Raw genomic sequence first — 26,241 nt, forward strand, 5'->3', positions numbered from 1 at the left:
TGAAATTGATTAATTGTTGATTATTAATAGAAAGAAAAAGAAAGAGAATATTATAAGAAATATTATTTTCGGTGTAATATTTGGTGCAATGGGTTTTAGATGCAATAGTGAAATACACCAAAAATTACACCAATTTGGTATGAAACTTGCACCAATTTGGTGTTTGTGGTTGGAGATGGTCTAAAAGCACTACATATATAGTTACTTGCACCCTACTTCAATCATCACATCACCTAAATAATAGCTGCTAAACACTTGGACTCTCTCAACTCCAACAAAAGACTTATTTTCCCTTAAAGACTTTGAATCACTCTTCAATGTTATGGAGGTTTAAGTTTGGTGATAAAAAATTAGAGGAGAAGCAGAAGCTAGTAGCCATAGCCATTGTTGTTGGAGTTCATGAGGAAGTGGTGTAGAGAGCAAGTTGTTGATGGGGTTGGACATAAGATGACACTAGATGTCGAAAAGACAATTCTATTTAGGGCCGTTAGTTTAAACCCCCTAACATTTTCCTAAAACTCATAAACACTCTCAAATAATGGTAATTATGTTTAACCCCTTTCCGTCAGGACTTTTACCATTTTACATAGGATATAGGGTATAAGAGTAAAAGTCCCGACGAACTCAACCTCTTTTCTAGGAAACCTCCTTATCCTTGTCGAATTAGGAAAGCACTGGATTTTTATTATAAATGTTGTAAGCTACTAAGCTGGCCAATACAATTTCTTTTATCTTTTCTACTTTCTTTCCCTCTTCTCCTCTTTCCTTGTCATTCTTTCTTTGAAAGTAATCATCATGGAGATCACACAAGTTTGGAGAAGTAATTTTCATCAATAGATTTCTTCTTTCGATGGTGCACTACATCGATTTAGAGTAATTTGTTTGGACACTGAGTTTCTTGGCTTTCTTCGCAACACACCCAGACATTCCCCTGATCATATCCGTTATCATGATCTCAAGTATAATGTAGACAATACCAAGATCATTCAACTTGGTATCACGTTATCGGATGAAGACGGCAATGTGGGCAGTACTTGGGAGTTTAATCTCTCAGACTTTGACATGGAGAAAGACTCTTACATGGAGACGTCCATTCAACTTCTTGAAACGCATGGACTTGACTTAAATAAAATTAAGAAGAATGGGTTTCCCTTGAACATATTTATGCCTAGATTTTTTAGCAGTTTTGTGGAAGCATAACCCTAGTCTCTTCAAATGGGTTACCTTTCATGGCTTATACGATTTTGCGTACATGCTTAAATTGTTAACTAATAATCATCCTTTGCCAAGAACAGATAAAGCTTTTGATGAGATGGTTGCTACTTATTTTCAAAGGGTTCTCGACATTAAAGTTGTGGAGAAACACTGCGAAGGGCTACTAACGGCAGAGGTAAGTTTATCTAAACTTGCCAAGGTATTAGAAATCAAGAGGATAGGTGAACCTCACAACGTGGGTTCAGATAGTTTTTTAACAGCGACTATATATGTGAGAATGACAAAAAGTGTTGTGGGTTTAAAGTAGAAGTTTTTGATGGATTTCTTTATGGCATGAAGACAAGGTTCCAAAGGCCTGTAGCTAAAATTACAGTCCCACGTTTTAGTCAACCAGTATTGCTTCATGGACCACTAATGGTTCCCTATTATGGCGAACCATTTGAATATCATCATTCTCTTGGTGTTTTTGTTCCCATTCCGATGCAAATTATGCCTCCCATTCCTGTGCAATTTACACCTCATTGGTGTAATATTTATAATAGTATTTACTTTAATAAATTTTGGTTTGTTTTTCTGATTAATTTTGTCTTTTTATATTGATGTTAAACATTTTATTCGATCTTAAATTGCTTCACATCTATGCATAAATTAAATGGGTTCATAAATTACACGTTCATATCCACGATTATATTCATCAAACTGGATTTATAGTGGTGTGTAATGCTGGAATTCGCATTTAGAGTAAGGTAAATAATTCTTAATTAATTCCTGGCTAGACAAGTGGATTTAAAAGTAAATCAAATGGGAAACCAAAATATAGAATAAAACATATCAGTCTTTAGTGATCTAATTTAAGAAAAAATGCAGATTTTTTAAAAACTGGCAAGAAATTACGATGTTTATGATGGTTCTGAAAGTTGTTATTGTATTCTTCTCTAGCTATTAAACAACGAATTAAAATCCATTCTCTTCTTCAATATATAAAACAAAGAGGCTGAATAAAACAAATTGGTTAGATATTATATGTGGCACGGGTTGCTTATGATATTGGTTTTGACACCACGTTTGTTTAAATAATTGGATGTTTCAATTGGTTGATATCTACTATTGAGATATATACATTGTATAGGTCTATCAAATTAAATATTTTAATTATATATAGTTTTACATTATGATTTTATTATGTGGGGTTGTTTTTAACGTCAATGTCTAACATTTTAAAATGATGTCATTTCATACATTATTTTAAATAACTTGTCATTTCTTTTAAGTGTGGTTCAACCACAATTAGAAGGGTCTACAGTTATCCAAATTCATCGTATAATATATCACATTAAAGCCCTGTTTGCCTAGTTGTCAAAGATTCAAACCACTCATCAATTGAATTTTTATTGAGCAAGTTATGACCCATTTGTTACTGACTGTTCAATGGAAATTGAGAAAAGGGGAAACCAAATTGTGTGTGATGATAAAATGAATGGTTCGGCAGGGGGTACACAATTATCCAAATTCAGCGGATAGTAAAATAAAGTTCTGTCTGTTTAGTTTTCAAATGTTCAAACTCCTCATCAATTGGATTTTTATTGAGCAAGTTATGACCCATTTACTACTGACTGTCCAACAGGAACCAAGAAACAGGGGAAACCAAAATGTGTGTGATGATAAAATAAATGGTTCAGTAGGGAGTCTGAAATTATCCAAATTCATTGTATAATATATCAAATTAAAGCCTTGTCTATCTATTTTTCAAATATTCAAACTGTTCATCAATTGGAGTTTTATTGAACAAGTTATAGCAGATTTAATACTGACTGTTCAGTGAAAATCGAGAAACTGGGGAAACTGAAATGTCTGTGATGATAAAATGAATGGTTTGGCAATAGGTCTACAATTACCCAAATTCAGCGTATAATATACTTAAAGCCCTATTTGTCTAGTTTCCAAAGATTCAAACCGTTTGTCAATTGAATTTTCATTAGGTAAGTTATGGTCAATGTACTACTGACTGTTCAGTGGAAATTGAGAAACGGAGGAAACCATAATGTGTGTGATGATAAAATGAATGGTTTGGTAGGGGATCTACAGTTATCCAAATTTAACGTATAATATTCAATTAAATCCCTATCTATCTAGTTTCCAAAGGTTCAAACTATTCGTCAATTGGATTTTTATTGAGAAAGTTATGGTCAATTTACTACTGATTGTTCAATGGAAACCGAGAAATAAGGGAAATCAAAATATGTGTGATGATAAAATAAATGATTCAGCAAAGGGTCTACAGTTATCCAAATTCAGTGTATAATATATCAAATTAAAGCCCTGATTGTCTAGTTTCCAAATATTCAAACTATTTGCCAATTGGATTTTATCGAGAAACTTATGGCCAATTTACTACTGGTTGTTCAACGGAAACCGAGAAACGAGGGAAATCAAAACGTGTGTGATGATAAAATAAATAGTTCGGCAAAGGTTCTAAAGTTATCCAAATTAAGCATATAATATATCAAATTAAATCCATATCTGTCTAGTTTCCAAATATTCAAACCGTTTATCAATTGGATCTTTATTGAGCAAATAGAAAATTTACTACTGAATGTTCACTAGAAATCAAGAAACAGAGAAAACCAAAATGTGTGTAAGGATAAAATGAATGGTTTAACAGTGGGTCTACAGTTATCCAAATTCAGCGTATAATATATCCAATCAAAGCCTTGTCTGTCTAGTTTCCAAATATTCAAACCGTTTGTCAATTAAATTTTTATTGAGCAAGTTATGGTCAATTTACTATTGACTATACAATGGAAACTAAGAAACGAGGGAAACCAAAATGTGTGTGATGATAAAATGAATGGTTCAGCAATGGGTCTACAACTATCCAAATTCAACATAGAATATAACATACTAGAGCCCTCTCTTTCTAGTTTCCAAAGATTCATATTGTTCCTCAATTGGGTATTTATTAAGAAAGTTATGGCCAATTTGCTATTGACTGTTCAATGGAAACCAAGAAACGAGGGAAACTGAAATGTGTGTGATGATAAAATGAATGGTTCGGTAGGAGGTCTAAAGTTATCCAAATTTAGCGTATAATATATAAAATTAAATCCTTATTTGTCTAGTTTCTAAATATTTAAACCGTTCATCAATTGGATATTTATTGAGCAACTTATAACAGATTTACTATTGGCTATTCAGTGGAAATTGAGAAACAGGGAAACCGAAATGTGTGTGATGATAAAATGAATGTTTCAAAAGTGGGTCTACAGTTATTCAAATTCAACGTATTATGTATCAAATTAAAGCCTTGTTTGTCTAGTTTCCAGATATTCAAACCATTCATTAATTGAATTTTAATTAAGCAAGTTATGGTCAATGTACTACTGATTGTTCAGTGGAAACTGAGAAATGAGGGAAATTGAAATGTGTGTGATGATAAAATGAATGGTTCGGCAGTGAGTCTATAGTTATCCAAATTTAATGTATAATATACCAAATTAAAGCTCTATCTATCTAGTTTCTAACTATTGAACCCGTTTGTCAATTGTATTTTATTGAGAAAGTTATGGCCAATTTACTACCAATTGTTCAGTGGAAACCAAGAGACGAGGGAAACTAAAATGTGTGTGATGATAAAATAAATAGTTTGATAGGGGCTCTAAAGTTATCCAAATTTAGATTATAATATATCTATTTAAAGCATTGCTTGTCTAGTTTCCAAATATTCAAATCATTCGTCAATTGGATCTTTATTGAGCAAGTTATAGCAGATTTACTACTAACTGCTCAGTGGAAACTGAGAAACAGGGAAAACCAAAATGTGTGTAATGATAAAATAAATAGTTAAGCAGTGGTTCTAAAGTTATCCAAATTAAGCTTATAATATATCAAATTAAAGCCATGTCTGTCTAGTTTCCAAATATTCAAACTATTCATCAATTGGATCTTTATTGAGAAATTTATGATCAATTTACTACTTGTTGTTCAATAGAAACCGAGAAATGGGAGAAATCAAAATGTGTGTGATGATAAAATAAACGGTTTGGCAAGGGGTCTACAGTTATCCAAATTCAGCGTATAATATATCCAATTAAATTTTTGTCTGTCTAGTTTCCAAATATTCAAACTGTTCATCAATTGGGTTTTTATTGAGAAAGTTATGGCCAATTTACTACTGACTGTTTAGTGAAAACCGAGAAACGGGGGAAATCAGAATATGTGTGATGATTAAATGAATGATTCGACAATGGGTCTATAGTTATCAAAATATAGCATATAATATATCAACTTAATGCCCTATCCATCTAGTTCCTAAATATTCAAACCATTCGTCAAGTGGAGTTTTATTGAGCAAGTTATGGCTAATTTACAATTGACTGTTCAGTGAAAACTGAGAAATGGGAGAAATCGAAATATGTGTGATGATAAAATGAATGGTTTCGCAGTGGATCTACAATTATCCAAATTCAATGTATAATATATCAAATTAAAGTCTTGTTTGTCTAGTTTCCAAATATTTAAATCATTCATCAATTGGATATTTATTGAGCAACTTATAGCAGATTTACTATTGACTATTCAATGGAAATTAAGAAACGGGGAAAGCCAAAATGTGTGTGATGATAAAATGAATGGTTTGGCAGTGGGTCTACAGTTATCCAAATTCAGCGTATAATATATCAAATTAAAGCCCTGTTTGTCTAGTTTCCAAATATTCAAACTGTTCATCAATTGGATTTGTAAGCAAATTATTGCTAATTTATTACTGACTGTTACAATTCTATAATACAATAAATAATGGTTTGGCATTTGGTCTCTTGTAATTCTATAGTACAATCTTCCTTTGATATGTTTATTGATCGTATTTTATTCGACAACTTGCTTGCAACAATTATGATGAATCATGAAATAAACTTTTCATGTAGTATTAACTAAAAAAGACATTACAATATTACAATTGTTAATGGAAAATGTTCGGTAAATGGTCTATTGTAATTGTACTATACAATATAAATAGCTTTGCATCTCGACTCTTACAATTAAACATAATGGTTTGGCAAGTGACTACAATTATAGAGTACAATCGTCAACAACATTATGATAAAAATGGTTCGACACAGGCATCAGCAAATAGCAACAAAACCATTTATCATAATTACTTGCCAATAAAACCATTGATCATAATTGTTCGTCACATAGATTTTTTCAGTACAGTAGTTGACAAATAAATTGTTCGAAATGGTCCGCCTATATCTTTTTATAACTTGTTATAATTGAATAACAAAATTACTGGTTTGGCAAATTGATATGACAATTCTCTAGGAGGATGTACGATTCACCTTTTGGACTAAAGTAATGAAATAGTCAAAACCATACAATAACTTATATACCCTTAAAAAAAAAAAAAAAAAAAAAAAAAATAAATGCTTAATTTTATTAAATTAGTATAATTTTCAAAGTAATTATTATTTAATAAAAATATCATTCCCAATATTTAATTAATATATACAAAAATAATGAGTGAAATTGATTAATTGTTGATTATTACAATAAAATAAAAAGAAAGAGAATATTCTAAAGAATATTATTTTTGGTGTAATAGGTTGGAGATGGTCTAAGTTTAAAAATCAAATTCCAATGAGATATTTTCAAAACATTGGATTTGTTATTTGATTTGTTACCAAGAACAAATCCAATATTTTAATTTAATTATATTATAAGAGTTATTATACACTTAGACTCATGCCAAAAATTATAAGTTTAATTATAATCAAGACATTTGTGATAAAAATTCAATTTCAAACAATATCTTCATTGTTGTCGAAAAGTGCTTTCAAGTTTCAATACCGCGTTTAGCTCTCCAGATTCCATAGTTCCCTTCCAAATCGAACAATGAATAATGCTTTCCTTCCAACATGAAAATTAACAATTATTAATAAATAAAACCATACCAAACAAAAAATGAACACTTGGATTACAATTGTTGGCTTAATCGAATTTTAATTTGTCTGTGCATAGATAAAAAGATCTTTTGTACAAAATCAATGAACATTCTCTGAATATAGATCAATAAATATATGAACACTTGAATAATGAAGTGGTGGAGCAACGCATAGCCCTTAGACCACCATTGATTGCCTAGATACCTTCCACTATCTATGCAAAAGGATGTGTCACATTCTCTGAATAGAGATCAGTAAATATATTAATATTTTCGTTCATTTTTGAAATTAATACAACCTAATTTTATTAAACAAAACAGAGAAAATGACTTTTATCATAATGACATGACATACTCGTTCTATACGAGCCTTTATACTTGATTACCTTATAAATATATATTAAAACATTCTATATAGGGGCGGATCCAGCCCACTTTTGGCCCACCCTCAATTTTATTTAAAAAAATACTAATATATATAATTTTTGGATTTTGGCCTATCTTAACAAAAATATTAATGGATAAAAATATTAATGTGTAATTAGTTTTTATTTTGGCCCACCCTAATAAAAATTTCTGGATCCGCTACTGATTCTATACGAGACTTTATACACATAATATTGTATGTATAAATATATATAATCATGATTTATGGTGATTAAGAGTATTTAAGAAAAATATACTTTGTCATCAATATTCAGAATACATGTACATAAAACATTGATATACAGAAAACATTTTTTTTATAGCTCTCTTTATTTTATCCACACAACATTCTAACCAATATACAAAAAANTTTTTTTTCTTGTTATGAGTGTGATAACAATTATAAAATAGTTTATTTATTATAAACGAGGGAGATGAGACAGTACTATAATAATATTGACTCAATTAGGTATAGTATATATCAAATAAATATGAGCAAATTATGAATATTATGTGATTTGTTTGTCGGCTATATCAGTTTCATATTTAGTTCAACAATGACATCAGCGCGTTGAAACGCCCGTAATGTCTTCTAGGGCGGCAGTCAATTTTGTGTTTCTCCGGAATTTATATTTTTAAATTATATATATATTGAAACAAAAAAATACAAAATAGTTAGGTTTGACTGCGATTTCCCCAGAGTTTGGAAAAGCGAATAAGATCTTCACCCCATTCAATATTATATATTATTTGATTTATTTGTTTGCATATTTTCACCTCAAAATTTGATATGTTAGGATTTTTTCAGGAGAAAAAAATAAAAATAAAACAAGTATTATATTTTTCTATTAATTGTATTAAACTATTTCCGACCATAAACACCAAATTAGTGTAATTTTCACATCAAATTAGTGTAATTTTTGGTATATTTTACTATTGTATCTCTAACTTATTGCACTAAATATTACATCAAAAAGAATATTTCTTAGAATATTTTTTTTTATGTGATAATCAACAATTAATTTATTTCACTCATTATTTTTGTATATATTAATTAAATATTGAGAATGATATTTTTATTAAATAATAATTACTTTGAAAATTATACTAATTTAATAAAATTAAATATTTATTTAATCAAATAAACATTACATTTAATATAGAAAAATATTACATCTAATATAAAATGATACAAAAAAAAAAACAAAAGTAAAATTCCATATTGATAGTAATTTAATTTTTCGAGTTATTATAGTTTAATATTTGCATTGAATAAAATTTTAGTTTTAATTTTTCATCATTTTTTGAATTATATAATTATTATGAATTTATCATTATAAATATTAATATAAATAATAATCAAATTAATATAAATATAAATAAAAAAATAAAAAAATATTTTTTATAGTGTTTAAATAGTGTCACACCAATTTAGTGTAAGTGAACAGTATCACGTCAAATTTGATGTAATACTGTTTACTTATACTAATTTAGTGTAGTGTTTGGTGTTAGGTTGAAATATTTTTTTCATACTATTTGGGTGTTTTGACGTTGGGTTGGAGTTGTCTTTAACATTTTATTTATAATAAAATAAAATGAATGATAGTACACATATAAATTATTTAAATTATCATTTTCTGTTTTTGTATATTAGAACTTTTTAGGATTATATTTTTAATATAATTATTTGGATGACAGGATAGGTAGTTGACTGGATGTACCAAAGCACATGGGGGAACACATACTCAAAGGGATGTGACAATCTAATTAATACTAGAGTGCTAAATAATTGGTTACCAATAAAAAGATACATTAATTGATGTAATAAAAATCAATAGCCGGCAACAATTTAATAGCTAATATTATTGGAACATATTTATATTTTATAACACACGACATAATATAATTACCTATAATATTATTACTCTAATAGTTTAATATCCAAAGTAAAAGTAACTGACTTTTTCCCACCAGATTAATGGTATAACGACACTTTCCCAACCTCAAACCTTTTAAAGACTATTTTACTACCCAAACATTAAATTTTTTTAATAGTTTTGGTTAAAAATAGTAATATTCAGTATAAAGATAAAACTATCCTTAACTTTTTGAATTAAAAATTAACAGACTCAATTAACCATCTATCTCCGTTCCTCCAATCTTTCATATTCTTCATAAAACCTCCATTAATCACGCAAATCCAGACATCTACAAACCACACACCAATCTTTAAGACATTATGTCGTCATCATCATCATCATACTCATAAAATTAAGACCATTTCATCTTAATCTTTTTTTTTCCCGCATAATAGAGAAAAAGAAAAACATGGAGAGAAGGAGAGAAGAAAAAAGAAAAGAATAAGAATAAGAAGAGAAAGAAAGGAAAGAGGAGGAGAAAGGGAGGAGTTGACAGTTGACAGTTGAGGGAAAGAAATGAAGGTTCAGAAGAGAGAGAAGAAGTGAAGGTTCAGAAGAGAGAGAAGAAGTGAAAGAAAGGAAGAAGAGAGTGGAAACTGGAAAACAAAAAAGAATAACGTGAGGGGGAAAAAATTTAACTTTAGTGTTTTTAATTATTGAAAGATGAAATTAATTTTTAAGTTTGTCACGATTCTGCCCTCCTTTATAACTGTTTTTTTACCATCTTACCCTTTCTTACAACGTTAATTACTAACGGATTTATGTTTTGGATAATAAACGGTATTTTAAAAGTGTAAGGGTGAAAAAATATCATTAACCCATATTTTGGGTGAAAAAATGTTGTTATCTCTCCAAAGTAATATTATTACAAGGACGCACAATCCCATGTACCCACCATGCGGCTGCTTGCTGTCCACCAGTGGCATTGGCTCATAGGATGTGCAAGAAGACCGTACATAAATAGTATTTTAGGGGTATTTACCTATGTTTATGAAAATTAACTTATAAGCAACAAGTTAAAATTAATTTATAAGCATTTGAAATTTTAAGTAATTATGTATTTGGTTAAAATACTTATAAATTACTGATAAGTAATTGACGTGTTTGGTAAAATGTGGTTTATAAGTATATTTTATTATAAAATTACTAAAAAATGTATTATATTAAACAAGGGCATACTATGAAATTTTAAAATTAAATAAATATATTTGGTCAAACCTTTGCTTATAAGCAAAAAAAAAAAAAAAAAAAAAAATACACCCCCAACTTATTTTTTTTTGCTTATAAGCTCAACTTATAAGCTCAAAAAAATTATAAACAAACAAGTCAGCTTAATTTTAGAGCTTATAAGCAAGTTTGACCAGCTTATAAGCTAAGACAAACACCCCCTTAGTCTAGTTAAAATAGGACTTGTCATAGTTTCATAAAGTTTAGTACTAAAGTTTCTAGTTTAATTAGAAGGGCAAATGACTTGCGCATACCCAAAGTTTTTCGTAACGACAAAATGATACCTAAAAAGTTTGGAAACGACAAACAGGTACCTTCTATCATGTGCTGTTAGTGATTTCTATTTGTTAATAGTGAAAAGACTAAAATGCCCTTGAAAGTTTGATATTTTAGTTTTTTATAAATTTAAAAAACTTCTAAAAAACCCCCAGGTTTGCTAATTTAACTAAACACCCATATATATAAAAAGTTTGTTAAATGACAAAAACAGCCCCACCACCTGCACTGCAAGATTCTGGCCACCATCGTCAGAATCTGGCCAGAAATTGCGTTACGACACAGACCAGTCGGATTTGTGTCGTAATGCGTCAATCTGGCCTTTTTCGACCAGATCCGTGGCTGATCTGATCGGAAAATACCAGATCTACGGCCAGATCTGGCCATCGACGCTGCAAATGGAGTTTTGCCATCATCACTCACCATTTCCCACCACCACCTCCATTCTCACGGCTGACTCTTCAAGCCGGATTTTCGGTCGATTTTTTGCTAGAAATTCCCCTAGACACCAACATCACACTCCCCACGATCCACTCTACAAAACCCTTACCTCTATCATCGTCCCTTGTTTGTCGATCACCGGTCATGCACCGCACTACCTTTCAACTTCCAAGTCGACTTCCAGCCGTATTCGGTATCAGAAATCATCCTTGCCACCACCAATCGACTCCCTGGATCTTCCTCTTCAAAAGCCCTAACATTCTTTATTCCATTTGCTCAATAATCGCCTGCGATTGAAACTTCCCCACCCCAGGGTTTTCAAGTTTTGATCGATTGATTAGGTCTGATTCGTTCGGTTTTTGTGTTTGTTGGGTTCAAAGACGATTGAAGAATGTTTATCTGTAGTATTTGTAATTTCTTTGTTTATTTTTTGGTCACCAGCACTCTCCAACACCGATGGCAATTGCCAGTAATGGAAGAGGTTAAGAAGAGAGGAAAAAAAGAGGGTTTTTTTTTTTTTTTTTTTTTTTTGTAAATCGCTATATTTCCCACCCAACCCATAGGAAAACATAATATTTGGGTAGTGAAAAGGTATTTTAAAAATGGGCGGGTATAAATTTGTCAATGGGCCATTTTTTGGGTTAGGAATATATCGTTAACTCTTAATAAATTTTATAATTTGACGAGCAGTAAATCAACAAATACAAAACTTTGCTCTAGTTTCTTCAAGTTTAAGGGAGGCTGTTGGAGATTAAACTGAGCTTATTTACTTTTATTTAAAGTTCAGTTTATTTAGTCTAGTTAAAATAGGACTTGTCATAGTTTCATAAAGTTTAGTACTAAAGTTTCTAGTTTAATTAGAAGGGCAAATGCCTTGCGCTACCCAAGGTTTTTCATAACGACAAAGTGATACCTAAAAGGTTTAGAAACGACAAACAGGTACCTTCTGTCTAGACCTGGCAAAACGGGTCTGGACCCGCGGGTTGGACCGTACCCGGGTAAAAAATATAGGGTACGGGTCCAATTTAATAAACTCGTTTTTTAAGACCCGTACCCGTATCCGGCCCAAATGCACACGGGTTATACGGGTGAACCCGCGGGCACCCGTATTTGCAGTAATGAGTTTTGGTTCTTTGAATCCTTAATTTTTCACGCAGCAGTCACGCCTCTCACTCTCTCAATCTCATCTCATCAGTCATCTCTGATCTCTCACATCTCTGATCTCTGATCTCTCACTCTCATCTCATCTCTGATCTCTCACTCTCAGATTCCTCAATAACTTTTATCGTGGCCGCATCTCAAAGATGGGTTTTTGACAGATTTTGTGTTTTCTTTTCCAGGTGGAATACGCTCGGGACGCCGTCCGTAAGGGGAACGCCGCAGTTGGAGTACGTGGAACCGATATCGTCGTCCTTGGCATCGAGAAGAAATCCACCGGACCACCGCTAAACTCCAAGACTCTAGGTAGTTTATATACATAAGCTAAGTTTCCTCTTTTGTTTACTGGAATTAGTGATTGTATTCCATGGACTAGTGTTTCTGTCATTGCTGTTGGTTTTTGCAATAATGTCACGAAAATGTCAAATTAACAAACAATATTGCAATAATGTCACGAAAATGGTTGAATAGGGTTGGAAAAAGTGCATTTTTAGTATAGCGACCTTCAACTTATTGCAGCCAGAAGGCACTGACCTGACTGACTAACAGTCATTCTGAATTAAATTTCTGTAGGCTGATCTGGTGCCAGAATGGATGGCACTTAAGACTTACATGCTAAAAGCCTAAAACAAAGTGTTAGAAATAAGTGGTTTAGACTAAACCTCCCATTATTACACCCATATTTGAAGATTCTACACTACTTGAAAGATGTCCATCACTTTCAATATTTTGGATTAAAAGGAAGACAGATCCAGAGCAGTGTTTTAAGCTTAATTACAAACTACTAATTATCAAATGCTAATTACTTGAAGGAATCAATTTTCAGTAGAATGTTAATTGTATGAGTCAACAGAGTTTGTGAGTGTGATAAGAAAAACCAACAGCAATGACAGAAACACTAGTCTATGGAATTTGTATTCCCAATTCCTTTTCATATTGTATTCCGTAGCTAGTTCGCTTTTCAAGTTTGCCATTAAAAAGTTGTCGTTGAGAATCAGTACTCACTAGACTCCTGTAAATAATAAGGTGGTATGATATTTTAGTTCACGCATTTAATTGTTGATTATAGTAGGTCAAAGAAGCCAAAACAATGACTGGCCTAAGTTTAACACTCTACCCCTAATACAATTTTTATAATCTGATTCTGATTGCGATTTATCTAATCGATATTTATAGCATATTCTTCCAATGCATGCGTCTATTGATCTCACATAGACGTTAGCATCATTTTATTGATTACTTTAGTGTTTAACTGAATTTTTAGAGGTTAATGATCGTTGAGTCGTTGGTAATTATGTTAGAAACACAACAACCGCTACAGCTAATAGTGAGGCATTCATTTGATCATTGTCCTGTATTGCTTTTCATCTCATCAGATTAATTAAGTTTTTGATCGATTGTTTATCTTATAATTGTAAGTTAGGCGTTAATTATTTGAGATACCGATAGCGAAGTTGTAGAGACAGGACTAAAAAAAATTAATGAATTAATGGTAAATTAATGTAAAATTAATTCACTGAAACCAGAACAAATAAGACCAATTTACTAAAACCTTGTGCTGCCTTTAATTACATTAATGAATTAAAGATGATTATCTAAAAGTTCATTGGATGGTCCAGTTTTGTTCTTCCTCGTGAAAACAGCCAAATATGAGGCACAATGGTGTCCACAGAACAAGTATCTGAAAACAGTTTCAGCATAGTTTATCATTAGCACAGACCACAGTACCCTAATTAGAAAGTGTCCTCTAATGAGTGATTAAATACTGGATATGAGTTGAAGGTAACATATTGTAGTTGATCATTGTTTGTAGATGATGAGGTGAAAGATGATTCGGATGATGATCTTGATGTGCCATTGACTGATCTCGAGACTCGGAATCAAGAGACTCTATACGCCCACTGTGGATGAACATTTGCTGTCCTAAGAATATTTTTTGTTGAATATTGGATTATGTATTTGTTTATTTTAATTGGTATTTATAGTTTATTGACTTATTTTGTTTGTTTATGTGTAATTGTGTATTAGTGATTTTGTATTTATTTATTTTGGTTGGTATTTGTAGTTTTGTATTATATGTTATTGTTTGTTTATGTGTTATTTGTTTATTTTGGTTCATATTTGTTTATATTCTTAATTGAATTGAATTTAGAGTAGTTGATTTGGGGGGTGTAAATGTAAAAATTTAAAACTGCAGGAATTTTGGGGGTGTAATTGTCATAATTGAAAACTGTTAAGGGTGAAAGAAAATCTCAAATCTGGAGAGAGAAAAAATGGGTCCACCCGCGGGTCCACCCGTACCCGTATAGGATAGGGCATGGGTCCAAAATATTGGACCCGTATATATCGACCCGTATAAGGACCCGTACCCGTTTGACCTGTACCCGTTTGACCCGGCCCGTACCCGGCCCACCCACCCGTTTTGCCAGGTCTACTTCTGTCATGTGATTTGATCAGAAAAGGCCAGATCTACGGCCAGATCTGACCATCGACGCCGCAGATGGAGTTTTGTAGCCTCGACGACCAGATCTAGCTGTAGATCTGACTTTTTCTGGCCAGATCCATTTTTAGCTGTAGCACATGACGGAAGGTATCTATTTGTCGTTTCGAAACCTTTTAGGTATCACTTTATCGTTTTGATAAATTTTAGGTATGCGCAAGTCGTTCGGCCTTAATTAGAACTAGAGAATAAGATTTTTAGTTCAAGTAGATAACTTCTACATAAAGAGTGTATTTGTCAGTTTATGTTATTTCAATATTTTTTATATATATTGTGTGTGTGTATATATATAAAGTAATAACATAAATACATTAAATTGTGATATGGATGACGTGACAGTGATACCATTCCATTACAAGGTGCTACACGTTTTGAATGAGATGAAATTAAAATTGACATGTTTCTGTTTTATGGTAAGTGACCAACCAGAAGTTTTGATTCTCTTTCAAGAAATATGTATTGTCAAAAGAAAATTATATGCGACGCATGCTAGGATAATAGACTGTGTCAAATTAAAGCTGCCTTACCTGCTAATTAGAAGTACTCAAAAGCAATACAGGTTAAGGGACCACGGGTGCATTTTCTCATCGGTACTAGAGAATTGCGGAAGAGGTAGGACAGCTGTAAATGGGTGGAATTTACAGTTTTAGGTCGATTCTATGTCAGACGTAAAGGTGGTATTATCCATGATTTATTTAACTAAAATATACGTAAACTCGTTTAAACAGTACAGTTACTAAAACTAAAAAATTCTTCCTCTGAGTGAACTCATGTAAAAAAATTAACTCTATCTAACCAGCTAAAAACGATTCGAGTTGACTGACTATAATAATTTTTTATAGACAATATTATAAAATATGAGAAAGAGTCTTCTTTATATTAATTGATCATATTATTTATACGTCAATTGGGTAAATTTCGTCAGGTAATAATTAAAAATAAAAAATACGATATAATATATATTTATATATTCTCAATCACATCAATCATTAAAAATAAAAAATACTATATAATATATATTTATTGGTTTAACATATGAATAATGTGGCATATCTCCAAAGGCAAACAAAACATAATGGATGCGCCCCCACAAAGGCCTACACTGCATTATATGAACAAAGTTTCAACAAAACGATCATGAAGTGGTGGTTGATTCATCTTGGTAAAAAAATACAGTGTAATATGACTAAAATCTAGAAAATGCAGTCATGAATGTTTACTACTTTGTTTAAATTTTGTATAGCCAGATCTTTAATTACAATAAGCGACTAAAATATAGATTTATGAGTGTATTCAGTCACATCTATATAAGCAAAACCTTTGCTGATTTCAAGCACTAGTTATCGTGCACGCTGTTGCCGATAGAGATCTTCTTCATCTAATTATTATTTGTTTGATTTAATTTTTCTCTTCCTTTTGGTTGTCAATTTCCACTCTTCCACTTTGTCTAAAAAAGGACATAGATGGACCTCCACTCTTTATGATATTTCATTTTAAAAAGAGATGACGGAACGTGCAATATTAGAAGATTTGTAAATGGGAAGATGAAGATAGACACTTTTATAGTGTCATTTGGGTTCTAACGTGCTCGTGTGCGTAAGAATATACTTAAACTTGTAAGATATTTTTTATAAAGATATTTTTAAAAAGAGATGATGGAACAAATTGACATTGTTGTCAAACATAACGTGCAATATTAGAAGATTTGTAAATGGGAAGATGAAGATGGACACTTTTATAGTGTCATTTGGGTTCTAATGTCCTCGTGTTGTTGACAATCTAGTATTAAATGAATGCACGATTAGTGGAGATAATTGATATGATCTGAATATATATAGTAAGTTAAAATCATGTTAGCTGAAATAGTGTTATTTACCTTCTATGTAATGATGCTGTATCTATTTTACATTATTTGTTTTCCTTACATGTTACATCTATACTTGTATAAACTGTGACATATTGTACATGAATGCATATCAAATACCAAAGTATTCTTTCTCTCTATTTCTTGTTGTCTTTTTCTCCCGGCAACTAAATTGTTTCTCCTGCCTATCCAACCTCTCCTTGGCATACTTTGGTATCCTTACTACTAGGGGTGTTTAAAAGAACCGGTTGGAATCAGAACGACGGGTACCCTGGGTTTGGTTCCGGTTCTTACCCAGAACCAATCGTCAATGGGTAGGGTCCGGTTCTAAATTTTTGGAACCGTTACTATGCGGTTCCGGTTCCTATAGTTAGGAACCAGAATCAAGAACTAGGAACCGAGACTAATATAAAATAAAATTAAATATTAGGAGGGTTAATAAAATCTTTTGTAAAAAAAGTAATGTGAATACATTTATATTTATATTTCATAACATTTAAAGTAAGTTGGTTTGACTTTTGAGAATCTACCTTTACAAAGTAATGGAGTTTGTAATTTTGAATACATTTATATTTATATTTCATAACATTTAAAGTAAGTTAATTTGACTTTTGAGAATCTACCTTTACAAAGTAATGGAGTTTGTAATTTTGAATTTATAATTTGTAATTTTATTTTTGTTAACAAGTGCCAGGTGGGGGGGTATTTGTAAGTTTTTAAGGGTTTTTTTGCTATTTTAAAAACTTTTGGGGGGTCATAAAATTTTACAGGGTACCCAGAACCGGAACCAGAATCGTTGTTACAGATTCTGGTTCTGGGTACCTAGGAACCGGAACCGTCAGTTCCGGTTCTGGTTCAAAATTTCAAGGAACCGTCGGTTCTAGTTCCTTCAAAAAGTACAGGGTACCCGGAACCGAACACCCCTACTTACTACCCTCTCTTGCCACTCTCAATTCCAGGTTCTTACACGTGTGCGTAAGAATATACTTAAACTCGTAAGATGTTTTTTATAAAGATATTTTCAAGTGAACTTGTGACGTTCACTTATAATTTTTTTTTAATTATAAATTTATCATTGAATTTTATAAATATGAACTTGTAATGAACAATAACTTTTCTAATGAATTTTATAATAACCCCTGATACCTTATAGCAGTAAATAGAATTACGATATATTTATTACTATTTAAATGTTTATTAACATTAATATTACTAAAAATTAACGATAAATTTATAAAATTCAAAAAAAAAAAAAAATATATATATATATTTTTTTTTTTTTTACAAAAAAACACATTGATAGCGTTACGATAAAAACAAAATTTGATTGGATCCAACAGGCTTTAGTCCATATCACTTAAGATCATTGGGCTCAGTTAACTTTTATTTTGGGCATGTATATATATATAAACAAAATTTGATTGGATCCAACAGGCTTTAGTCCACATCACTTAAGATCATTGGGCTCAATTAACTTTTATTTTGGGCATATATATGTATAACAAAAATTAACACAGTGCAAATTTAAAAATCAAAATTATATAAATGTTATGATATTATAGTCTATACTCTATAATGTGTTTATTTAAGTTGAATTTGTAGTCTGTAATGTATTTATTTTAATTTAATTTTGTTTTTGTAAGAAATTTTTCATTTTTTCCTAAAAGGGGTGTTTTTGTCATTTTATTATGTTAAAGGACTAAAACAGTAGTATTTTGAACAAAAAAAAGGACTAAAACCCTAATATTCGAAACCATTGTCCTTATAAATCAAACTTCAACCACGGGGACTAAAACAGAATTGTTTATTTAAAAGTACAAAACATTAAAAGATAAACTTAAAAAATACAAACATTATTCTGATATTTATTAAAGCCACGTCAGTTTATACCAAATAATTTATATAATCCATGTCTAATATTACCCAAAAGGATTAGTTATAAACTATAACTCCTTACAAAATAAAAAATCCTGTAAATATTTATTACAATTTTATCAAGAATAATTATTTTTAGCAGTTTAATTTATTGTGGGTGGTCTGGCAATAGGTGCCTTTACCTGTAGACGTAAAAACAAAGTGAAGCCAGCTTTGTAACTTTGAAAATTAAGCCAATTCAATGAATAAAACCTAACCTATTTTTGAAATAAACGTGGTGTTATTGGCATTACCGATGGTTTTGGATGCAAGGTTTTTGCCTGAGCAATCCATGCATGCATAATTACTTCATTAATTTCGAAAGAAATAAAATAAAATAAAGAATGGATCGGTCGAGAAAAACTTTGTATTTATAGTCATTGAATCAATATTAAACAAATAAAATAAAAAATTGGATGGTTTTGAAAACTATATACATATCTTGAGTTCGAAATTGGGATTCTGCTGAACTTTACAGTTTCAAGAAATATAAAAGCAATGGTTATAAAAATTGTGTAGAAATAAAAACAACTAGAGTTTAGGTTATATTATGACAGTATTTTTCAAGTCTAAAAAAATCTTGTAAAGGATTGCACAGCCTCGTTTCTCTTGTTCTTTTTGCTCTTTCTCATCCGTTGGTTGTGTCTCAAGGTCCGGGTGAGAGGGAGATCCTCCCTTTCAAGTTTGTTCCTTTATTCTTTATAAAATTACAATTCACCAAAAATATTATTATATAAAAACTATTGAATAATTATTAAAATTGTTGACTACTTCAGTATTAATAAATTATACAGACACATTCAAAGGATTAGACTTAATCTTTTAAACATAGTATATAAATATATTTTTTTTTCTTGTTATGAGTGTGATAACAATTATAAAATAGTTTATTTATTATAAACGAGGGAGATGAGACAGTACTATAATAATATTGACTCAATTAGGTATAGTATATATCAAATAAATATGAGCAAATTATGAATATTATGTGATTTGTTTGTCGGCTATATCAGTTTCATATTTAGTTCAACAATGACATCAGCGCGTTGAAACGCCCGTAATGTCTTCTAGGGCGGCAGTCAATTTTGTGTTTCTCCGGAATTTATATTTTTAAATTATATATATATTGAAACAAAAAAATACAAAATAGTTAGGTTTGACTGCGATTTCCCCAGAGTTTGGAAAAGCGAATAAGATCTTCACCCCATTCAATATTATATATTATTTGATTTATTTGTTTGCATATTTTCACCTCAAAATTTGATATGTTAGGATTTTTTCAGGAGAAAAAAATAAAAATAAAACAAGTATTATATTTTTCTATTAATTGTATTAAACTATTTCCGACCATAAACACCAAATTAGTGTAATTTTCACATCAAATTAGTGTAATTTTTGGTATATTTTACTATTGTATCTCTAACTTATTGCACTAAATATTACATCAAAAAGAATATTTCTTAGAATATTTTTTTTTATGTGATAATCAACAATTAATTTATTTCACTCATTATTTTTGTATATATTAATTAAATATTGAGAATGATATTTTTATTAAATAATAATTACTTTGAAAATTANAATAATATCATTTATCATAAATCAATCAAAAGCAACCGTATTTATTAGTATTTAACGTTTTCATGATATATATCATCTGGGTAGGGTAGAATCAATTTCTCCATCAGTTATTTTCTCCCTCACAAACATACAATACACTTTCATCATTCTCCTCTCTCTTGTATATATACTTATAATATTGTATCATTCATATTTGATTATAAACTCAATCGTTTACTATTTACTATGTGAAATATATTATATATATATATAGATGATATGATAAATCCATTATAATGACTAGAGAAATAAATAAAAATAACTTTTGGGTGATTAAGTGATTCGATAGAGACTTTTGAGTGTATTACTCGAGAGATTCTGAGTAATAGAAGTAGTCACTAGGATTCTTACTTGTCCGATAGATCTAAAATCCTGATGGATTAATTGAGATACATATAAACTAGTCTGAACATTCCAATCATTAAAAAAAGGGGTAAATAAAAACATCTACCGTGCTATTTATTTTCTTCATCATATGAAACCTAATTGTAGTCGTTTTCTCAAATCCTTTTTTTTGGATACACATGAGCCTGAAAATCAATTATCTGTTGCATTGAGCACTTTCAGTCTCTCTCATACACAGACAAATTGCTTGGAATAAGCCTATTTCAACCTTTAATAAGCTAGCTGCATGTCCAATACTGCTTGGAATTGGCTGATCTACAATCTCCAACTACAAACACCAAATTAATGTAAGTTTCATACTAAATTATTGCAATTTTTTTTGTGTATTTTACTATTGTATCTCCAATCTATTGCATCAAATATTACATTAAAAAGAATATTATTTAGAATATTATTTTTCTTTTTCTTTTTATGTAATAATCAATAATTAATCTATTTCACTCATTATTTTTGTATATATTAATTAAATTTTGAAAATGATATTTTTATTAAATAATAATTACTTTGAAAATTATATTAATTTAATAAAATTAAGCAAATTTTTATTTTGAGTTATTGTAGTTTAATATTTGCATTGAATAAAATTTTGTTTTTAATTTTTCATCATTTTTTTAATTATATAATTATTATAATAAAAATTAATATAAATAATAATCAAATTAATATAAGAATAATGCTATGTGTACTGACAAAAAACTATATAACCCAAATACTAACAGATATGGCAGACCTCTCCTATTGTTACGCCAGTTCCCCCAAAAGCTAATTTTTTTTTTTCAAAATTTTAATTTTAATACTTGGATTGATACAATTTGATTAGTATACATAACATTACTTTTAATATAAATACAAATAATAAAAACTAAAAATTATAGGGTTTAAACAGTGTTACATCAATTTGGTATAGTGTTTGGCGTTGGGTTGGTTCATACTATTGTGGCATTTTAGTGCTGGGTTGGAGATGCCCTCAGTGGCCGGTGTATTACTGTAATGGACAAGTCGGTGCGTTTGAAGGCAACAGCGCAACAAGTTCACATGCATAAAGTTTGACGACACTCTGCATAAATACAGCCCAATACACATCAATCGCCAAATGTGAACCAACAGGGACCTGGTACTGCGAGTCTGCCGTGTGAAACAATTCACATGCTTTCACTGGCATCAATTCTCACTCTCTCCCCACCACTTAATACAGACAAAAAACATAAAATAGAACATTTTATTATGATAATATGCAGATAAAGAAATAATTAAACAAATATATAGAATATATACAGTATATAAGAACATTTTTCAAAAAACTCTTTAATAAAAGTTTATCCATAAAATAAAAATTAACAGATTTTTATTTTTTAAATATAAATAAGAGTAAGTTTAATTCTCTAAATTTATATCTCTATCATAATTTCAAATAATAAATTAAAATTTTTATGTATTTTTATTTTATTTATTTCTTTTATTAGTTTTTGTTAAAAAAAAATATATATTTTCTCTCTTAAAATTTAAAAACTTATTAAATTTAAAAATAATTTATTTTTTATATTTAAAAATTAATAAAATATTTTTTATTTATATAAAGAATACTCTTTGAAATAAACAACATTACTATAAGGGGGCGTTTGGTTCGGGGTTAAGTGGATTACTGGGGTAATGTCACTCTTATTACTGATACCACGTTTGGTTGAAGTAATATAAGTACCAATAATCTTCAAATACCTAGTGGTTACCAATACTATTGGTAATAAAGAGGTAATCTGATTACCTCCTTTTCTTAGATTTTTGAGATTACCAGGGTTATATTTTTTTTGTCAATTTTATCCCTTATTAATAAAAATTTGGACAATAATACCCTACTTAAAACAAATTTACATTAATATCCTATTTCAATTTTACCCTTGTTTAATTAAAATTTTAGACAATAATGCCCTTATATTTAAAATAATTACAGACCACACTGCCACCACCACACAGCCACCCAGCCACCACCGCCGCCAGGGGGCAACCACCACGGACCACCGCTGGAAAATTGCCAGAGTCCCTAAAAAAGAAGGAAATTGGTGGAGGCTCCGGGAGGCTTCGATATGGCCGTTTTTGGCCATATTGATGGCCGAAAACGCCATATCGGCCCAGATCTGGCCCGATATGGCCGTTTTCGGCCATCAATATGGCCAAAACGGCCATAGCGGAGCCTCTTGGTCACCGGTGACGTACTCACGGGGACATCCGACGGTGGTTCGCCGGTGGCGGCAGGAGTGGAGGGGTGATTTCGTAAATTAAAGTTTTATATAAGCGGGGGTGTTTTAGCTAAATCTGAAAATTGGGGGTTAAAAAAATTATCAAAATAATAATAAAAATAATTTATATTAATAGTTAAAAGGGAGACAATTTAGTAATTTAAATAGCATACCACCAATTTATTTCCCCATAACCAAACATTTAATACAACATACCCACCAATAACCAAAATATTTTTCTAAAGATTCTAGTAATCTTTTAAGGTAACTATCTTTCCAGTAATTCAATATTTCCAGTAATCTAACATTCCGAACCAAACGCCCTCTAAATGTTTTTTAGGTAAAACATGTAAGAGAGTCTCGTTAGCTCACAGGATATATAATCATAGATGATTATTTATAAAATAAAAGATTACAATATGTAACTATACGTGTAATTATATGATTGACAAACTCTATGGACCCCACCACTTGATACGACTCTCTCTAGACTCTAGAGCTTTCTAATTTGAATCGATTTCACTTAGATGTGCACTCGCCTCTTTATTCTTCTCATAACACCAAGCAAGGAGAGAGAAGATTAATCCCAAAATGATTAAGAAGAGGCACAGAGAAATAGTAGCCATCATGGCTCCTCAACTTTTTCTTTCGCCAACGCTAACAAATACCCTTATTACCATCCTCTGAGAATCTCTTGATGACCAAATCATTCAAGAGAAAAAAACAAGAGCCATTACCCCTTTCAATACAAACCCCTTTCCCCAAAAAACACACAACCCTCATCACATGTTCATTGTCTCGATTTGGTACTCCAAAAGTTGAGAAAGCAATAGAAGAAGAGACCTACAGTTTGAAGAGAGAGCTAGAGTTTGAAGAAGAAGAAAAGCCATTAAACGAGATATGGAAGGAAATCCAAGGTTCCGACAACTGGGAAGGGCTTTTAGACCCATGAATCTCATCTCCGCAGAGAAATCATTCGCTATGGCGAATTCGCGCAAGCCTGTTACGACTCTTTCGATTTTGTCCTCATTCCAAGGATTGTGGCACATGTAAATACCATGGCGCCCATTTCTTCGAAAAGCTATATGGCGAATCATGGCTACCAAATAAGCAGGTTCTCTATGCAACCTGACATTAATCTTCCGAATTTCTTCCAAAAGTCCAGGCTGAGCAGCGTTTGGAGCACGCATGCAATGGATGGGCTACATCGCGGTCGCCACGATGAAGAAGAGGTCAAACGGTGGGAAGAAGAGATTTTTTCGTTGCATGGGGAGGCACGGTTACTTATCTTGAATGGATTTACGACCTCAAAGATATTCTCTGTCGGCGAAGTTCACTGACGATCCCTCCATCAGATCGAGCTCGTTTTACGATTTGTACACAAGAAGAAGATTCTTGTACGTATTGTTCGTTCTCCGCTCGCGAACAGGTCCTTGCTGAAATCAAAAGACTTCTCGATACTACGACGGGGAAGAAATCAGCATCACGTTTACCGGCCACAGTCTCGGCGCAGCGTTGGCGATAATAAGCGCTTATGATGTGCAGTTAGGCCTCAATCTCACCAACGAAGTCGATTCAACGAAATGAAACGAAATACCAATAACAGTTTACTCCTTGCGCTGGTCCTCGGGTGGGGAACCTCAAGTTCAAAGAGCGATGCGATGAGCTTGGAGTTAAGGTGCTGAGAGTTATCAATGTTCATGATAAAGTCCCCACAGTGCCGGGGATTCTGGCGAACGAGAAGCTACAGTTCAGAAGTATTTAGAGGATGCGACGAATTTTCCGTGGAGCTATGCGCAGTGGGGTGGAGCTCGCATTGGACCACAAGCACAGTCCGTTTTGAAGGACCGAAAGACTTCGGTGTGCGCACAATCTTGAGGCGCTGCTGCACTTGGTCGACGGTACCATGGCAAGGACAAGAGGTTTGTGTTGGCGATGAAGAGGGATATCGCGCTGGTTAACACAGTGCTGTGATTTTTTGAGAGTGAGTACGGTGTTCCGCCGCATTGGCGACAGGACGAGAACACAAGGGATGGTGAGGAATAGCGACGGCAAGTGGGTGCTACCAGAGCGGCCGAGATTGGAGGCCCACCGGCGGAAGATCGGCCCCACCACCTTAAAAAATACTCAAACGCGCCACCACCACCAATGGGTCGCCACATTGGGAGCAATTTGATAATTTAGCATCAATGGTAACTTCCAATTAATTAACTATTAGAAATCAAACCTAATTAATTGTTGTATGATAAAATATTCTTAAAAATCATTTTGTGTAATGTATTAATTAATGTAGAAGCTTAAGACTTGTTTAAGTTTTTTAATTTTGTGAATAAGAAAAACTTTGATTTGATAGAACGAGTCGAGATCACTGGTAAAATGTTGTACATATAAAAGATATTATATTTCTTCTGTGGTCTGTGGTTGATTGATTTGTTTTGTGTTGCTTTCTTTCTTTGATATTTCGTAATTCTACTGTTGGCTAATAATTAAAGCAAAAAGATGTTGATTGTTAGTTTGTTACCATAACCTATCTGATAATATCTTATCGTATCAAATATAATCACAATTAATAAGAACTGGACTTGTTAATCGGCAGTAATATGATGTCCACAGTTGCTTGTGGGAACACTGTCCAGTGCCCACGTGAGATTAAACTGAGCTTATTTACTGTGTTAGATAAATAGGGTTGGAGATTAAACTGAGCTTATTTACTGTGTTAATGATAATAGGGTTGGAGATTAAACTGAGCTTATTTACTTTTATTAAAGTTCAGTTTATTTAGCGGGTGTTTGTCTGAGCTTATGAAAAGTAGCTTATAAGCAACAATTACTTTTAAGCTAAAATTAACTTATAAACATTTAAAATTTAAGCAATTACGTGTTTGGTTAAAGTACTATAAGTAATTGACGTGTTGGTAAAATGTGGCCTTAAAGTACATTTTATTATAAATTACTAAAAAAAGATACCTTAAATAAGGGCATACTATGAAATTTTAAAATTAAACAAGGATAATGTGATAATATACTTGGCCAAACTAGCTTATAAGCAAAAAAAAAAAAAAAAAAAAGTACCTCCCCCCCCCCCCCCCCCCCACCCCAACTTTT

The 26,241-nt window shown here is 31.5% G+C and overlaps 1 pseudogene; it reads left to right on the forward strand.

Annotated features, from left to right (window-relative positions):
* The first annotated feature begins 1,252 nt into the window (after window positions 1-1,252).
* On the forward strand, window positions 1,253-25,313 carry LOC116112953 (annotated as a pseudogene).
* The last annotated feature ends 928 nt before the right edge of the window (window positions 25,314-26,241 follow it).

Source organism: Pistacia vera, unplaced genomic scaffold (assembly GCF_008641045.1).
Source record: "Pistacia vera cultivar Batoury unplaced genomic scaffold, PisVer_v2 Contig671, whole genome shotgun sequence".
In the NCBI taxonomy this organism is placed as follows: domain Eukaryota; kingdom Viridiplantae; phylum Streptophyta; class Magnoliopsida; order Sapindales; family Anacardiaceae; genus Pistacia; species Pistacia vera.